Below are 17,415 nucleotides of genomic sequence, written 5' to 3'. Positions count from 1 at the left end.
CGCAGTGGCTCGAGGGGTCTCGACATCCGAGGCTGGGTCGCGCGGCTACCTCGGAAAGAAAAAGGGGGGGATGTGTTTTGGGTGGTGAATGGGATAATGTTTGTGACGCCACCCACGGTGTGTGGTAACGTGAGGGCCACCTCTGCCGGTTGGGGGGACCCCAGGGGTGATGGCATGGCAGCTCGAGATGTTAACCCCTCCGTAGGCAGGGGGAGTGGTCTCCCGGGGCCCAGTGATGGGATGGAGTGGGGAACCCGTCGGAGGTGACGGAATACCGAGTACTCACACAGTCCAAAGTCACTGACGCTGACACCAGGTAAGCCAAACTCTTGAATGCTCTGTTTCTCTTGGTTGAGCACGCTGGGTCCGTGCCTCTTTGGTGTTGCTGGTTGGTCTGAAGCATTGCCTCTTGGCACTGTGAGTAACTTGGTGGATCACTTTCGCCTAAGACTACTCGGGTCCTGCTCACCTGCGTGGCTAGCAAGGTGAGCCTGCTCTCAGGGTTCACGCTTGGGATTTTCTGGACGATTTTGGGAAGTCCTATCCCCCTCGTTGCGCTAGTACCCAATTCTGGAGCGGGTGGGGAACTGTTCCTGAAGACTCCGTTCCTGTCGGGTGAATTACTGGGCTGCGTGAAGCTAGTTCCCAGCCTAGGGTCTGCGTACCCCGTCGTGCCCTGGCCCCTGCCCGGTTGTAGCACAAGGCAGCCGGCCTGCTCTCTGTAGCAGTACTATACCCCCTGTCACTACACCCTGCGACCAGGGTTCCAGCTCCTTCTGGCCAGGCCAACGTCTGGCACCTGGGACAGGTACAGTAACCCAGCTCCACAGCGTGACCTGCACTATCACCGCTGTCTCACTGCTCAACTCTACTCAACTACTGACATCTCTGCCCTCCCTCTTCCATCCCCCATCTGGGTGGCCCTATTCCCCTCAGGCTGCCCAATGGGTGGTTGGTGGGTGTGGTGCAGAGTGTTCCTCAGGATTTATGTACAGCTGTTGGTAGCAACACCAAATGGACAAAACCCGTAACCAAGGAGGAGCGGGTACCATGCAGAAGGGCAGATTGCACGGCACCCTTGTGACGACCTGATAGGCCAGGGCCTCACATAAGTCTTTATGATTCATGTGAGCTTGCGTTTGTATTTGTTTTTGTATCTTATTTCCTCCTGCTGGCTTAAGTTAATTGATTGATTGTTAACAGGCTAAATTAGACTTAGATGAAAGCACAAACCTTCAGCTAAGGAGAGGCACTTGTGCATATTTTATCAAAGTACCATATTTTTAATAGTGCCAGAGTAGTTAAACACGGCCGTTGGGCAGGAGACAGGACAAGAGACACATTCAATCAAACTTGTTCCTAGTTCTTTTGTCCTGAAAAATGTATTCTATTCACACTATTCATTTTTATCATAGTTACATAGGTTGAAAAAAAGACTTAGGGGTACTTTACATGCTGCGACATCGCTAGCGATTGCTAGCGATGTCGAGCGTGATAGCACCCGCCCCCGTCGTCCCAGCGATATGTGGTGATCGCTGCCGTAGCGAACATTATCGCTACGGCAGCGTCACACGCTCATACCTTGTCAGCGACGTCGCTGTGACCGCCGAACAATCCCTCCCTCAAGGAGGACGTGCGTTAAGCATCATAGCGACGTCACTGTGGCGTCACTAAGCGGATGGCCAATAGAAGTGGAGGGGCGGAGATGAGCGGGACGTAACATCCCGCCCACCTCCTTCCTTCCGCATTGCCGGTGGAGGCAGGAAAGGAGATGTTCGTCGCTCCTGCCGTGTCACACATAGCGATGTGTGATGCCTCAGGAACGAGGAACAACATCACTACGTACGAGACAACGATTTTTGGTGTTTGGACGACCTCTCCAAAACAAACGATTTTTGTCTCTTTTGCGATCGTTTAAGGTCGCTCGTACGTGTTACATGCTGCGATGCTGCTAATGACGCCAGATGTGCGTCACAAACACCGTGACCCCGACGATAAATCGTTAGCGATGTCGCAGCGTGTAAAGTACCCTTTAGTCAATGGCCATATATGTCTGTCTCACAAGTCAGTAAAAAGGGTGCTCTGAAGTAAAAAAAGGCAAGCAGTAGAATGTAAATGCTTCGGCACTCAAAGAACAAGGAGAAAGAAAAAAATAATTCCTTTTCTGCGATTCTTTTATTTAGTATTCAAAAGAAAACATTTTTACATGTCGTACATCCTGTACGATGTTTCAGCTGTAAAGGTCAGCCTTTTTCAGGGATAACATGTCCAAAGGAGTAGTCTGGAGGGGGGAATGGAAAGGAACCATTGGTAAGCGGATACAGGGTAACTGCCTTTTCTTGGATCTAGGAGTAGTCCTCTATAGGTCCGTGCATATCCTAATGAAAAAATGGTGGCTATGCACCATATGATTGCTGACGTTGGAGCTCCTATTGATCAAAATTAAAATTAGTGAAATCATAATAATACTGTGGCAGGAATTAGTACCTGAAGTCACTATATGTACAATATGGAAAATATATTGACATGAGTGGTGAAGGGATGTGTACCGCCCCGCGAGCTCGGCAGGGTACCGAGCCGCTCGGATCCGTGCTCGTACGGTGGGTGGCTCGAGCTCGTCGCGGGCCCGAGGGTCACGTCGCTCCATAAGGGGGTTGGCGCTACACGCGGGGACTTCGGTGGGGAGTCCCATGGCCGGAGCCGTGGTGATTTGTAGGGGATTTAAGTTTGTGATGCCACCCACGGGTTGTGGTGAATGGATGGACACCACCGCTGCCGTTGACTAGGCCTCCCGGGGATGGTGTTGCACAGCTTGGTGTTGACCCCTCCGTGGGTAGGGAAGTGATGGTCCCGGGGGCCCGAGGGAGGTGCTGAGGCTTGGGGATGGGTGCGTGCTGGGTGCTGGTGCGGTGCGCGGCCCAAAGGCACTGGTGTACTCACTATGACACAACACATTGGAGTCTCTGGTAAACCAAACGGGATGATGAACAGGGCCCGCAGTCGGCTGCAGCTTCTCCCTTAACAGGTTGGTGGTTTCCGCCTTTCTCCTGCACCTCCTTAATGTGAATGTTATGACTCCTATGCCTAAGCAACGGTAGTCCGCTCCCCGGCTTGCTGGGTGTCGGGAGAGCCCTGTTTGCCCGCAGACGCTGGCCCTTTGGGTCTCTATGCCTTGGCGGTGGCTTTACCCTAATGGTTGGGCTGTTGTCTTCAGTTGGGTCTAGTGTGGGAAAGGTCCTTAAGTCCAGTCCTCAATAAGTTGATTTGACTCAGCCCTGTGGTTTCTGGGCTTCATGCTGGGTCTGAGTACCCCTCCTGGTGCTCTGGTTTCCATTCTGTTCCCCAGTTCGGTACCGGCGGGCCAATGCCCGACCCCAGTCCCTACGGTTCCACCGGCTGTAATCCCAGCTCCTGCAGGCGGCCACCACCGTCTGCCTCCTTGTCAGAGGTGACTGGGCTCCAACCCAGACACCTGAGTAGACTATTGGCAGGCCTGGTCACAGGTCTGCCCTTGAACTCGACTTCTCTCCTTCTCAACTAGAACTACTCTCTACAACTACTGTTTTCCCGCCTCCAGGCCTGTGAACTCTTTGGTGGGTGGAGCCAACCACCTAGATCCACCCCCCTGGTGTGGACATCAAACCTGGAGGGAGGTGACAAGGTTTTGAAGTTTGGCTGCTGTCACCTTTTTAGGGAGGGTGTGTGTGTGCATGGGACTACCTGGGACGACCTGACTAGTCCAGTGCGTCACATTCCCCCTTGGTTTAATGCAGACCGTCCGCGGGCTGCCCGCCGTCCATCACCGGTGTTACGGTTGCTGCGAGCACTGGAGACTAAGTCCAGATTTCTTGCTACTGCACATGTGCGAGCACTGGAGACTAAGTCCAGATTTCTTGCTACTGCACATGTGCGAGCGCTGGAGACTAAGTCCAGATTTCTTGCTACTGCACATGTGCGAGCGCCGGAGACTAAGTCCAATCTTGGAGCCATTGCACATGTGCGGGTGACATCATCGCTGACACGAGGTCACATGTCTCTGACACCTTCTATGCCGATTGGTCGCTGGTCATGTGCTTGTGACGTCTTGCTCGGTGATAGGCCAGCATGACGTCACTCCTGTCGTTCTGGCAGCAGATTGGTTCTGGTGTCCTCCATCTTGGATGAGGCACAGAGTCTATATAAGACCCTGACACACGCCGCATGGTGCTCAGTCCTCTTGGTTCATGCATATGAGTAGACGCTCTGTGCGTGTTCCTCTAGGCATTCCTCTGTCTATGCTAGGTGAGCGCTACCGGCAGGGTAGCGTTCTTATACCTTACAGCTTCGGCTGCTGTCCGTATCCTTACCTCTTAGGGGAGCGGACATAGGCAGGTGCCTGAGGCACATGGTCTGGCTGGGCCTTGTGATTCTACTCGTAGGTGGACGTTGCCGCTAGGGTAACGTTCCTTATACTGCGTCTGGCAGTTGTTCGTATCCTCGCACACTAGGGGAGCGAACAGAGGTAGGAGCTTTGTGCGGCTTACGCTGCTGTTCGTCTCTTTTGCACCACTAGAAGAGCGGACCTAGGCAGGTGCCATATCTAGTGGTTCGTGTCCTCGCACACTAGTGGAGCGAACGCAGGTAGGAGCTTTGTGCGGCTTACGCTGCTGTTCGTCTCTTTTGCACCACTAGAAGAGCGGACCTAGGTAGGTGCCATTTCGCACACATTGCCTTTGTCTCTGTGATTATTAACAGAGATCATTCCACACACCCTCCAAGTAAGGGAGGAATTGCTTTACTTACTTATTATATCCTTCTGTGAGTTAACAGAGGTATTGCACTCTGCCATAGTCTGCAGCAAAGTCTTTGCACGGTGGACCCTGACTGTCTGATACTCCTTTCAGTTATTATCAGACAGCCCCCCGTAACATTAGGACTGAGCCAAGGGTCTGGCAGTTATGGCAGAATATCAGCAGTTACACCGTTACATACAAGTACTTGAGTCACGGCTCAAGAGTATAGAGGATAAACCTCAGACCATGGTGACATCTGCACATGATCCTCGACTTGCTCTGCCAAACAGATATTCTGGCGATGCCAGATCATGTCGTGGTTTCATTAGTCAGTGTCAGATACACCTAGAGGTCAACTCTTCTCGCTTCTCTACGGAGAGGTCCAGAGTAGGCTTTATCATCTCCTTACTTCAGGACAAAGCCTTAGAATGGGCGACTCCCCTATGGGAGCGCTCTGATGTGGTTACTCTGAGACATCAAGACTTTCTTGATGCTCTTAAGGCGGTATTCATGGGTCCGCAGGTTACCCATGATGCGGCCCTGAGACTGTTAGATCTATCTCAGGGTTCGTTATCCACTAGTTCTTATGCCATTGCTTTTAGAACTCTGGTGGCAGAACTAGATTGGCCAGAGAAGGTGTTGATTCCTATCTTCTGGAGAGGGTTGGCAGGCTATGTCAAGGATGCCCTTGCTACTCGTGAGGTCCCTGCTTCTCTGGAGGACTTGATCACAGTAGCAACGAGGATCGATGTACGCCATAAGGAACGTAGACTCGAGGTCTCTTCCTCACGCCCTAAGCATCGGGCTATTCCAGTTGTTGAGGGTCCACTACCATCTTCCTCAGCATCTGAAACATCTCCCACTCCTATGGAGTTAGGTCATACGTCCTCCAGACTACGCAAGTCTGGTCCTCCTATATGTTACGTATGTCGTCAGGCTGGGCACTATGCCAACAAGTGTCCTAGTCGTCAGGGAAACTCCCTGGCCTAGTAACCATTAGAGGGGGGTTACTAGAGACGTCTTCTGCACCCTCTAAGTGTTGTATCCCAGGTCAGCTCTCGTTATCTGAGAATACATGGCCTATTATGGCTTTTGTGGATTCCGGAGCTGACGGGATTTTTGTGTCCTCAGGATTTGTAAAGGGACACAATATTCCCTCTATCATGTTAGAGGCGCCTATTCCTGTCCGTGTTGTTAATGGAACTATGTTGTCTGACTCCATTACATTGAGGACAGTTCCCTTGCGCCTTTCCCTGTCTCAGGGTCACATAGAGGAGATTTCTTTTCTTGTTTTGCCTGAGGGTATAGACGACGTCCTTCTGGGTCTTCCATGGCTTCGGACTCATGCTCCTCACATTGACTGGGAGTCTGACAGAATTATTAGTTGGGGTTCGAAATGTCAGTCCCGATGTCTTCCCTTACCACCTAAGGTCGTTGCGGTTGCATCAACTGATCTCTCTCCCATACCTACACCCTATTTGGATTTCGCTAACGTGTTCTCCAAACAGGGTGCTGAGGTTCTTCCACCCCATAGGCCGTATGACTGTGCCATAGACCTTATCCCAGGTTCGGTTCCACCTAAAGGCAGGGTTTACCCCCTGTCGATACCTGAGTCGGAGGCCATGTCAACCTATATAAGAGAGAGTTTAGAGAAGGGGTTCATTCGTAAGTCTGTCTCTCCCGCGGGAGCTGGGTTTTTCTTTGTTCGGAAGAAAGAGGGTGATTTGCGTCCCTGCATAGATTACAGGGGTCTCAACGCAATCACAATAAAGAACAAATACCCATTACCTTTAATTTCGGAGCTCTTTGACAGACTGAGAGGAGCTCAAGTTTTTACGAAGTTGGATCTGCGGGGTGCGTATAACTTGGTACGAATTCGAAAGGGTGACGAATGGAAGACCGCTTTTAACACCCGAGACGGTCACTATGAATACCTCGTCATGCCTTTTGGGTTATGTAATGCACCCGCAGTATTTCAGGACTTCGTAAACGATGTGTTCAGGGATTTACTGTTATCCTCAGTAGTGGTGTATCTGGACGACATCCTGATTTTTTCTCCTGATCTGGAGACTCATCGTCAGGATGTCGTTCGTGTCCTTTCCCGTTTAAGGGAGCACTCATTGTTTGCTAAACTCGAGAAATGTGTATTCGAGCAGTCCTCATTGCCTTTTTTGGGTTACATTATCTCACAAGAGGGTCTGGCTATGGATCCTGCGAAGCTCTCTGCTGTCCTGCAATGGTCCGAACCTCATTCCTTGAAGGCGGTGCAACGCTTCTTAGGATTCATAAATTATTACAGGCAGTTCATACCCCATTTTTCTACTTTGGTGGCCCCTTTGGTGGCCTTGACTAAGAAAGGTGCTAATCCCAAAGCCTGGTCTACTGAGACATCTCAGGCTTTTGAGGCAGTAAAAAGACACTTTTCAACTGCTCCCGTTCTTCAAAGACCCGATGAGAATAAGCCCTTCCTCTTAGAGGTTGATGCCTCTTCAGTGGGTGCTGGTGCGGTCTTGTATCAAAAGAACGGTGCAGGTAGAAAAAGGCCGTGTTTCTTCTTTGCTAAAACCTTTTCACCGGCAGAGAGAAACTATACCATTGGGGATAGGGAACTGCTCGCCTTGAGATTAGCCTTGGAGGAGTGGCGTCACTTGCTGGAAGGAGCGAAACATCCTTTCCAGGTCTATACAGACCATAAGAATCTGACGTACTTACAAACCGCTCAGCGTCTGAATCCTCGCCAAGCCCGCTGGTCCTTGTTTTTCTCCCGCTTTCACTTCTCCATCAACTATCTGTCTGGGAGTAAGAATAACAAGGCAGACGCCCTGTCTCGCTCTATGCTTTCTACCCAGGAAGAGATTGACGAACCTCGTCTTATCCTTCCCTCCAGGGTTTTTCATACGCTCTCCCCTGTGACGTTAGACCAAATCCCACCGGGCAAGACCTTTGTTCCGCCTGATCGACAGAATGATATACTGTCATGGGCCCACACCTCAAAGGTGGGTGGGCATTTTGGTATTAGGCGGACACGAGAGTTACTGGAGAGGTGGTATTGGTGGCCACACTTAGCCAGCCACGTCAAGAGATATGTCGGTTCCTGCTACTCGTGTGCTCGCAACTGTCCATTACGGCAGAGACCGGCTGGGCTCTTGCATCCTTTACCAGTGCCAGATAGACCATGGGAGGTGGTAGGCATGGACTTTGTGGGTGATCTTCCATGTTCACAGGGACATAGATTTGTGTGGGTCATTACGGACCATTTCTCCCGGATGGTTCATCTCGTACCGTTATCGAGAATCCCATCTTCCAGGGTACTAGCCAAACTATTCCTCAAGCATGTCTTTAGGCTTCACGGGATGCCAGATCGTATCATTTGTGATAGAGGCCCGCAATTTACTTCCCGTTTCTGGCGAGATCTTTGTAGCCTTCTGCAAATTGAGTTGAATCTCTCTTCGGCATACCATCCGGAGACTAATGGTTTGGTTGAACGTACCAATCAATCTATGATTATATACCTTCGACACTTTGTTGCTGAGAACCACGATAACTGGTCCTCCCTCCTACCCTGGGCAGAATTTGCCCTTAACAATTCGCTGGCTGAGGCCACTGGGCAGACACCGTTCGTACTCAATAATGGGCAACACCCTAGGGTACCAGTACCGTTTCCCGCTGCTGCACCTCCTCCTCTTGTGGCCGACTGGGCAACTAATGCCAGAGAGGTTTGGGATCGGACTCAAGAGTCGATCCAAGCAGCTAAGGACCGTATGAAGACGGTGTCCGATCGGTTTCGTCGCCCGGCTCCTGTCTTTTCTCCAGGGGACTTTGTGTGGCTCTCTGCAAAACACGTGAGACTTAGAGTGAGCTCTGTCAAATTTGCTCCTCGCTTCCTGGGTCCTTATGAGGTTCTTCGACAGGTAAATCCTGTAGTCTATCAATTGAAGTTACCTGTCCATCTTAGGATTCATGACAAATTCCATGTCTCACTGCTAAAGCCGGCTATTTTACCTCACGCTCGTGAAGTGCACTCTCCTGCCTCTGATTCCTCTCGCTCTAGCTATGAGGTACGAGCCATAGTTGGTTCTAAGATGGTTAGAGGGCGCAGGTTCTTCTTGATAGATTGGGAGGGCTATGGTCCGGAACATCGCTCTTGGGAGCCTGAGGAGGCTGTCCATGCTCCCGACTTAGTTGCCGATTACCTGCGTCGCCGGGAGGGGGGCCCTTGAGGGGGAGGTACTGTTACGGTTGCTGCGAGCACTGGAGACTAAGTCCAGATTTCTTGCTACTGCACATGTGCGAGCACTGGAGACTAAGTCCAGATTTCTTGCTACTGCACATGTGCGAGCGCTGGAGACTAAGTCCAGATTTCTTGCTACTGCACATGTGCGAGCGCTGGAGACTAAGTCCAGATTTCTTGCTACTGCACATGTGCGAGCGCCGGAGACTAAGTCCAATCTTGGAGCCATTGCACATGTGCGGGTGACATCATCGCTGACACGAGGTCACATGTCTCTGACACCTTCTATGCCGATTGGTCGCTGGTCATGTGCTTGTGACGTCTTGCTCGGTGATAGGCCAGCATGACGTCACTCCTGTCGTTCTGGCAGCAGATTGGTTCTGGTGTCCTCCATCTTGGATGAGGCACAGAGTCTATATAAGACCCTGACACACGCCGCATGGTGCTCAGTCCTCTTGGTTCATGCATATGAGTAGACGCTCTGTGCGTGTTCCTCTAGGCATTCCTCTGTCTATGCTAGGTGAGCGCTACCGGCAGGGTAGCGTTCTTATACCTTACAGCTTCGGCTGCTGTCCGTATCCTTACCTCTTAGGGGAGCGGACATAGGCAGGTGCCTGAGGCACATGGTCTGGCTGGGCCTTGTGATTCTACTCGTAGGTGGACGTTGCCGCTAGGGTAACGTTCCTTATACTGCGTCTGGCAGTTGTTCGTATCCTCGCACACTAGGGGAGCGAACAGAGGTAGGAGCTTTGTGCGGCTTACGCTGCTGTTCGTCTCTTTTGCACCACTAGAAGAGCGGACCTAGGCAGGTGCCATATCTAGTGGTTCGTGTCCTCGCACACTAGTGGAGCGAACGCAGGTAGGAGCTTTGTGCGGCTTACGCTGCTGTTCGTCTCTTTTGCACCACTAGAAGAGCGGACCTAGGTAGGTGCCATTTCGCACACATTGCCTTTGTCTCTGTGATTATTAACAGAGATCATTCCACACACCCTCCAAGTAAGGGAGGAATTGCTTTACTTACTTATTATATCCTTCTGTGAGTTAACAGAGGTATTGCACTCTGCCATAGTCTGCAGCAAAGTCTTTGCACGGTGGACCCTGACTGTCTGATACTCCTTTCAGTTATTATCAGACAGCCCCCCGTAACAACCGGTTTATTTTGTAACTCTAAAAGATAAAATATTGGTAAACTGTAAAAAAATTGTTTAAAAGAACTGAGAGTCCTCAGTGGTTGATACCTTTTAATGGCTAACTGAAAAGATGGTAATAATTGCAAGCTTTCGAGACTACTCAGGTCTCTTCATCAGGCATGGTATAACACAAAATCTGAAGAGTCACATATTTATACACAACAGGACTTAGAATAGTGCAGTAAAACAAACCCAAAAAATAAGTTATATAAAACAGAACTATCTCTATTGAAGGGGCCATAAATTTTTCTGCAGTTCAGTGTGAAAGTTTTATTGTCCTCTGATAAGGGTCTGGTCCAGGGCTGTGCCCCCCTGCCATAGAGATAGTTCTGTTTTATATAACTTGTTTTTTTTTTGTTTTTTTTTTTACTGCACTAGTCTAAGTCCTGTTGTGTATAAATATGTGACTCTTCAGATTTTGTGTTATACCATGCCTGATGAAGAGACCTGAGTAGTCTCGAAAGCTTGCAATTATTACCATCTTTTCAGTTAGCCATTAAAAGGTATCAACCACTCTCAGTTCTTTTAAACAATTTTTTTTATCTCTACTGGCTAACACGGTACAAAGATATATTTTACTTGGTAAACAGTATGCATTTTTTTTTCAAATCTTCCCTTGCGGGAGGCGCATTCTTGAACTGCTGCAAACATGAACATTTTTAATAATAAAGGAAACGGGACCAGGTCCTTCAGTCACCCACCCAAACAACCTGAACCTTGATGCTGCTCCTAAGAAGTGGGCAGCACCCCTTTTCCCCAGTCCAGTAACGGGCCCAGGTGGTGTTTAATGGGATGGGTGCAGGGTTCACATCTGCTCGTCTCTCGGAGGCCCAACGTCCAGGGGGCCCCTGACCCGGAGGATGGCCACCGGTTGCTTTGGTGGCGGGCCTCGGCCATCTGTTTCCCGTAGGCCCATCCTCCAGTCTGCCTCTCCGGAGGCTGTGAAACGGGAAGGCCGGTCAGGGAATTATTTACATGCCCAATAGTTTTTGGGTTGGGCTGCAAGTTCTTGGACTTGTCTTTAGGAAAACAAGGCAAAAACAGAGGCAGGCAGCATGGTCCCAACAGGGACTGTTCTACTTTGGCAGCCGGCTTCCACTGCCTTTACTCCGTATCTTCTTCATACTCCTCTTCGATGTCAACCTCAGGGCTGTACGGTGGGGGAGGGGACTGGGAGCGCTCCGGGCCTTCATGGTGGGCCTTCCTCTGCACGCTCAGGGCAAACCAGCCCCTCTCCCCACAATGGCAGGTGTAGCTAACCAGCTCTCCAGGAATCAGGTCACCGTCTGGGTGGCCCATGGGCAGATAGGGGTAGACATCCCGATGGGACACGAAGACCTCCGCTTCCAAGCCGGGCTCAAACACAAACCCCCACCCTCTGTCGGGGTCAAACCTCCTGACCTGACCTTCGTGCCTCGGGCCTCGTACCCGAAAGGTAGCATTACAGAGATTGCCTTTTTACTTTATGGTGCGGGCCAGGACTTCCGCCTTCTTCTTCTCCCGGGCTGCAATTTCCCGGCCCAGCTGGTGCTGCTGCCACTCCCAGTACGGGGCATCCAGTTGCCCTTCTTGCGCGCGGGTTGGGCCCAGCCGGATCTCCCCCATGCCGACCACGACCTGCACCTTCTCTGGGGAACCCCACTGTGTCGCGGCCTGGAGCGCTGCCTTGCAGCAACAACGCTGCGCTGCCTCCGCCGAGGCGAAATGTCGGACAGGCTGTACGACATGTAATTTTTTTTTCTTTTGAATGCTAAGTAAAAGCATCACAGAAAATTAATGTTTTTTCCTTTTTTCTTTTTTCCTTTTCCTTTGAGTGCCGAAAAAAACTAAAGGTGGCTTTAGACGCTACGAGATCGCGTTGGGGTCACGGAATTTGTGACGCACATCCGGCTGCTTTAGCGATGTCGTTGCGTGTGACACCTATTGGCGATTTTGAATCGTTGCAAAAACGTTCAAAATCGCTAATCGGTGACATGCCCCCTATTCCCAATTATCGTTGCTGCTGCAGTAACGATGTTGTTTCTCGTTCCTGTGGCAGCACACATCGCTACGTGTGTCACCGCAGGAACGAGGAACCTCTCCTTACCTGCGTCCCGCCAGCAATGGGGAAGGAAGAAGGTGGGCGGGATGTTCGTCCCGCGCATCTCCTCCCCTCCACTTTGATTGGGCGGCCGCTTAGTGACGTTGCTGTGATGCTGAACGAACCGCCTCCTTAGAAAAGAGGCGGTTCGCCAGTTATAGCGACGTCGCAGAGCAGGTATGTGCGTGTGATACTGCCATAGCGATAATGTACGCTACGGCAGCGATCACCACATATCGGCCGTACGATGGGGGCGGGTGCTATCACGCTCGACATCGCTAACATCAGCTAGCGATGTCGCAGCGTGTAAAGCGGCCTTTAGGTTCATCAAGTTCAACCTTTCTCTACCATTATACAGTCTTTGTCACTAAATTTTCTATAACTTACAATGACGAGAGTGTCTGGCATTAGTACCTCTTGTGGCACGGCATTACATAGTTTGCCTGCTCTAACAGTAAAGAACCCTGTTATGGTGAAGCTCTCTGATAGAATATAGATGGTAATCAATCAGACAGTCAGGGTCCACTGTGCAGTGATATTAAACTGCAGCTGGTAATGAACAGAAATATGAAGGTACCAGCAAATGTGCCCACTGGCAAATGGTACACTGTTGGTGTTAATCTCCACACTAGAACGGCACTACAGAAGCAGTACTTGCCACTGTTACTTCACAGTGGTGAAGTGCTTATTTAAAATAGTCTGTTAACTCACAGAGACTACTAATTAGAATATATGCAAATGAGTACTACAGAATTTATAATATATGTAAATATTAAGGCTGCTGTTAGCTCACAGAGACCAATAGAAAATACCAAATGCACAGTATGTCAGTGATAACCACACTGCCTTGCTTAGTAGGAGTGAGGCTGCCCAGGGGGAGAGAGAGCTTCCCTGCCTAACTGACTAACTCTAACCCTAACAGGTCCTAGGTATCAGTCCGCTATACTGCCAGACAAAGGCGGATGTACCGTGACAACGGCGCCTAAACCTACAACCACTCAGCAAAAGAGCACATATACCAGCATCTACTGTGTGCATGGACAAAGACGACTGAGCACACATGTGCGGGCTCCAGGGTCTTTTATAACCTAGGCATCGCCCACAAGATGGTGGCACCCATGACCAGCCCGAACCTTGGCCAATAGCGCTACAGAGCATCATCGGTGATGTCATCCATAACCAATGGAAAGGCATCACCCTCAGCCAAAGGGAAAGCAGCGTGTCAGTGGTGATATCACACGCGGCCAATAAACTGCTGTCACATGCTTAGCATGCTCACTACGGCCTTTCTCGGACTTAGGGTACCTTCACACTTAGCGATGCAGCAGCGATCCGACCAGCGATCTGACCTGGTCAGGATCGCTGCTGCATCGCTACATGGTCGCTGGTGAGCTGTCAAACAGGCAGATCTCACCAGCGACCAGTGAACAGCCCCCAGCCAGCAGCGACGTGCAAGCGACGCTGCGCTTGCACGGAGCCGCCGTCTGGAAGCTGCGGAGACTGGTAACTAAGGTAAACATCGGGTATGGTTACCCGATGTTTACATTAGTTACCAGTGTGAGCAGGGAGCAGGGAGCCGCGCACACTGAGCGCTGGCTCCTTGCTCTCCTAGCTACAGTACACATCGGGTTAATTAACCCGATGTGTAATGCAGCTGCATGTGCAGAGAGCAGGGAGCCGCGCACACTGCTTAGCGCTGGCTCCTTGCTCTCCTAGCTGCTGTACACATCGGGTTAATTAACCCGATGTGTACAGCAGCTACATGTGCAGAGAGCCGGAGCCGGCAGCACAGGCAGCGTGAGAGCTGCAGAGGCTGGTAACTAAGGTAAATATCGGGTAACCACCTTGGTTACCCGATGTTTATCTTGGATACAGCTTACCTCAGCTGTCAGACGCCGGCTCCTGCTCGCTGCTCGCTTCATTTGTCGCTCTCTTGCTGTCACACACAGCGATCTGTGTGTCACAGCAGGAGAGCGGCTTTGAAGAAAACGAACCAGGGCTGTGTGTAACGAGCAGCGATCTCGCAGCAGGGGCCAGATCGCTGCTCATTGTCACACACAGCGAGATCGCTAATGAGGTCACTGCTGCGTCACAAAAACCGTGACTCAGCAGCGATCTCGGCAGTGAGCTCGCTGTGTGTGAAGCACCCCTTAGCCTAGAAACAGCATTGTTTTCCTGCACATGCCAACTAACAGCTTTTCAGGAATTAGTCCCAGAACTGTAAACAGTAGCACAAACAGAATGTGCTGCCGCCAGGCAACTAGAACGCCGCCGAGAAGGAGCAGGGGAGGAGGGAGACGACCAAGGCACAGCAGTAGCTCGGCTCGTAACAAACCCTTTCCTAATAAGATGCTTGAATCTCCCTTCTTCCACTTGTAGCAAGTTCCCATTGATCCTTTATATAGTTTTTGGAAGAAATTAATTTTTGGAAGGAATAAGTCACGTGCCACAACTTTGTATTGACCACTCGTATTTATATATATATAAATAATATCTACTCAGAGATGTCTTTTTGTAAGATAAACAAGCCCAACATTTCTAATCTCTCATTATATTGGAGGACTTTCATCCTTTATAATAATCAAGCTACCCGCCTTTCAACTGACTCAAACTGCCGAATATCCTGTTTAAAATGTGGAGCCTGAAACTGGATCCCATATTCTATATATGGTCTTACAAGTTATTTGAGGGGTAACATTAGCATCACTGGATTTTATCTCTCTTTTTATACATCCTAAAATCTTTTTTGCTTTTGCAGCTGCATCTTGACATTAAATACGGAAACAACAGTTTTGTTGCATCCACAAAAACACTTATTGTTCGAGTGTGCTGATCTCAAATCTGATATTTGTTTTTCTCTGTAAGCTACAGTTTATTTACAATTCAATATTTTAAGTTTTCATCTTGTACACATTTCAACATTTAGTTTAACATAATGAAGTATAATGTCTTCTTGGGCATCATCTTTGTAAAAATGTAATAATGTAATGCAGTATATACACTAATAGATATGATTGCATCAGAATTTGTCTACAATTTCAAAATAGAACATATTAAAACACTTATTTTAATCATAAAATTTGCGCAAAACTTATTTAAATTCTATTCAGGCAAAAATTTGCATTTGTACGTACCATTACGTTTGTGTACTTGTTGAGGACAATCTCGTTTAAGGCTATGTGCACATGTTGTGTACTGTCCCTGCAGAAATTTCTGCAGCGATTTGAACAGCACACGTGCACTTCAAATCGCTGCAGAAAGAGTCCGTAATGAAAAAAAAAGCGAATTTCATGCGCTCTGACTGCAGCTCCTCCATAGACAGAGCAGGGACTGCAGGCAGAGCGCAGGAAAGAAGTGACATGTCACTTCTTAGAACGCGTGCTTCGGGCAGCAGCCGAAGCGCTGCGCTCTAATACGCCACATGCGCACGTCTCCTGCATAATCTTCATAGATTATGCAGGGGACGCAGGACGCATGCAGTTACGCTGCGGTGCAGATCGCAGCATAACTGCATGTAAATACGCAACGTGCGCACATAGCCTAATGGTTCAGCAGTAGTCTGTCAACAGATTTTTGTCACATCAACCATGATAACGCTCTTCCATTATCTTAAGATCTTGATAAAAGCGTTCTCCCTGCTCATCACTAACAGCTCCAAGATTTTCGGGAAACTTTTCAAGGGGACGTTCAGGAAGTAAATCTTAATGGTTATGTTACATCCAATGTCACGGAAAGCCAACAGCATCCTTTGAAGCAGAAGTTCATAGTTTTCTGCTTTTTTGTTGGCAAGGAAGATCTTTGTAACTGCCACAAAAGACTGTCATGCTGCTTTCTTCTCCTTATTCATCTTCTTGGCAAATTCTTCATCATGTATGAGGGTGTGAATTTGAGGTCCATCGAATACATAGTTACAAAGTTACATAGTTACATAGTTACTTAGGTTGAAAAAAGACCTAGGTCCATATAGTTCAACCTTATTCCACCAGTTCTACATTTGGTCACTAAGTCATTTATAACCAACAATGTTTTATGTACTGAAGAAATCATCCAGCCCTTTTTTAAAAGCTGTTATAGTATCTGCCATTACTACCTCTTTTGGTAAGGCATTCCGCAGTCTGACTGCTCTAACTGTAAAGAACCCTTTCCTATTTAGCTGTTGGAATGGCTTTTCTTCCACTCGCAGTTAGTGACCCCTGGTCCTTAGTATTGTCTTTGGAAGAAATAAATCATGTGCCAGTCCCTTATATTGACCACACATGTATTTATACATATAAATGAGATCTCCTCTGAGACGTCTTTTTTCTAAGCTAAACATATCTAACTTTTTCAACCTGTCATCACATGTGAGTCCTTCCATTCCTTGTAGTAGTCTAGTTGCCCGCCTTTGAACTGACTCTAACTTCTGAATGTCCTTTTTAAAATGTGGAGCCCAAAACTGGATCCCATATTCCAGATGTGGCCTTACAAGTAATTTATAGAGGGGTAACAATACGTTGGGATCACGGGATCTAATCTCTCTTTTTATACACCCTAAAATCTTGTTTGCTTTAGCAGCTGCTGCTTGACATTGAGTGCTGCTGCTCAGCTTATTTGTAATGAGAATACCCAAGTCCTTCTCCCGTTCTGTAGTCCCGAGTTTAATTCCATTTAATGTATACGCAGTTATAGGATTACTCCGTCCTAAGTGCATTACTTTACATTTATTAACATTAAATCTCATTTGCAAAGTATCTGCCCATTCTGACATCTTATCCAGATCTTTTTGTAATATTGTACTATCAAGGTCAGTTTTTAATATCCTACATAGTTTGGTGTCGTCAGCAAAAACTGACACTTTACTATCAATCCCATCCACAAGGTCATTAATAAAGGGATTAAAGAGAATCGGTCCTAGCACAGATCCCTGCGGCACCCCTCTGCTGACTATAGCCCATTTAGAGAATGTACCGTTTATGACTACTCTTTGTTTCCTATCTTTTAGGCAATTCCTTACCCAGTTGCATATAGTTTCCCATAGTCCTTGCTTCTGGAGCTTTAGTATAAGGCTATTATGTGGTACAATGCCTTTGCAAAGTCCAAATAAATCACATCAGCTGCATTACCAATATCCAGGTTTGCACTTACCCCTTCGTAGAACCCCAA

The 17,415-nt window shown here is 48.8% G+C and overlaps 1 protein-coding gene across 4 annotated transcripts in view; it reads right to left on the bottom strand.

The window, feature by feature from the left end:
- LOC142254541 (dipeptidase 2-like) overlaps nt 1-17,415 on the bottom strand; it is a 939,193-nt gene that overhangs the window by 61,184 nt on the left and 860,594 nt on the right. The window lies entirely within an intron of this gene.

This window comes from Anomaloglossus baeobatrachus, chromosome 10 (assembly GCF_048569485.1).
Source record: "Anomaloglossus baeobatrachus isolate aAnoBae1 chromosome 10, aAnoBae1.hap1, whole genome shotgun sequence".
NCBI classification, from domain to species: domain Eukaryota; kingdom Metazoa; phylum Chordata; class Amphibia; order Anura; family Aromobatidae; genus Anomaloglossus; species Anomaloglossus baeobatrachus.
This window is presented reverse-complemented; position numbering and strand designations above follow the sequence as displayed.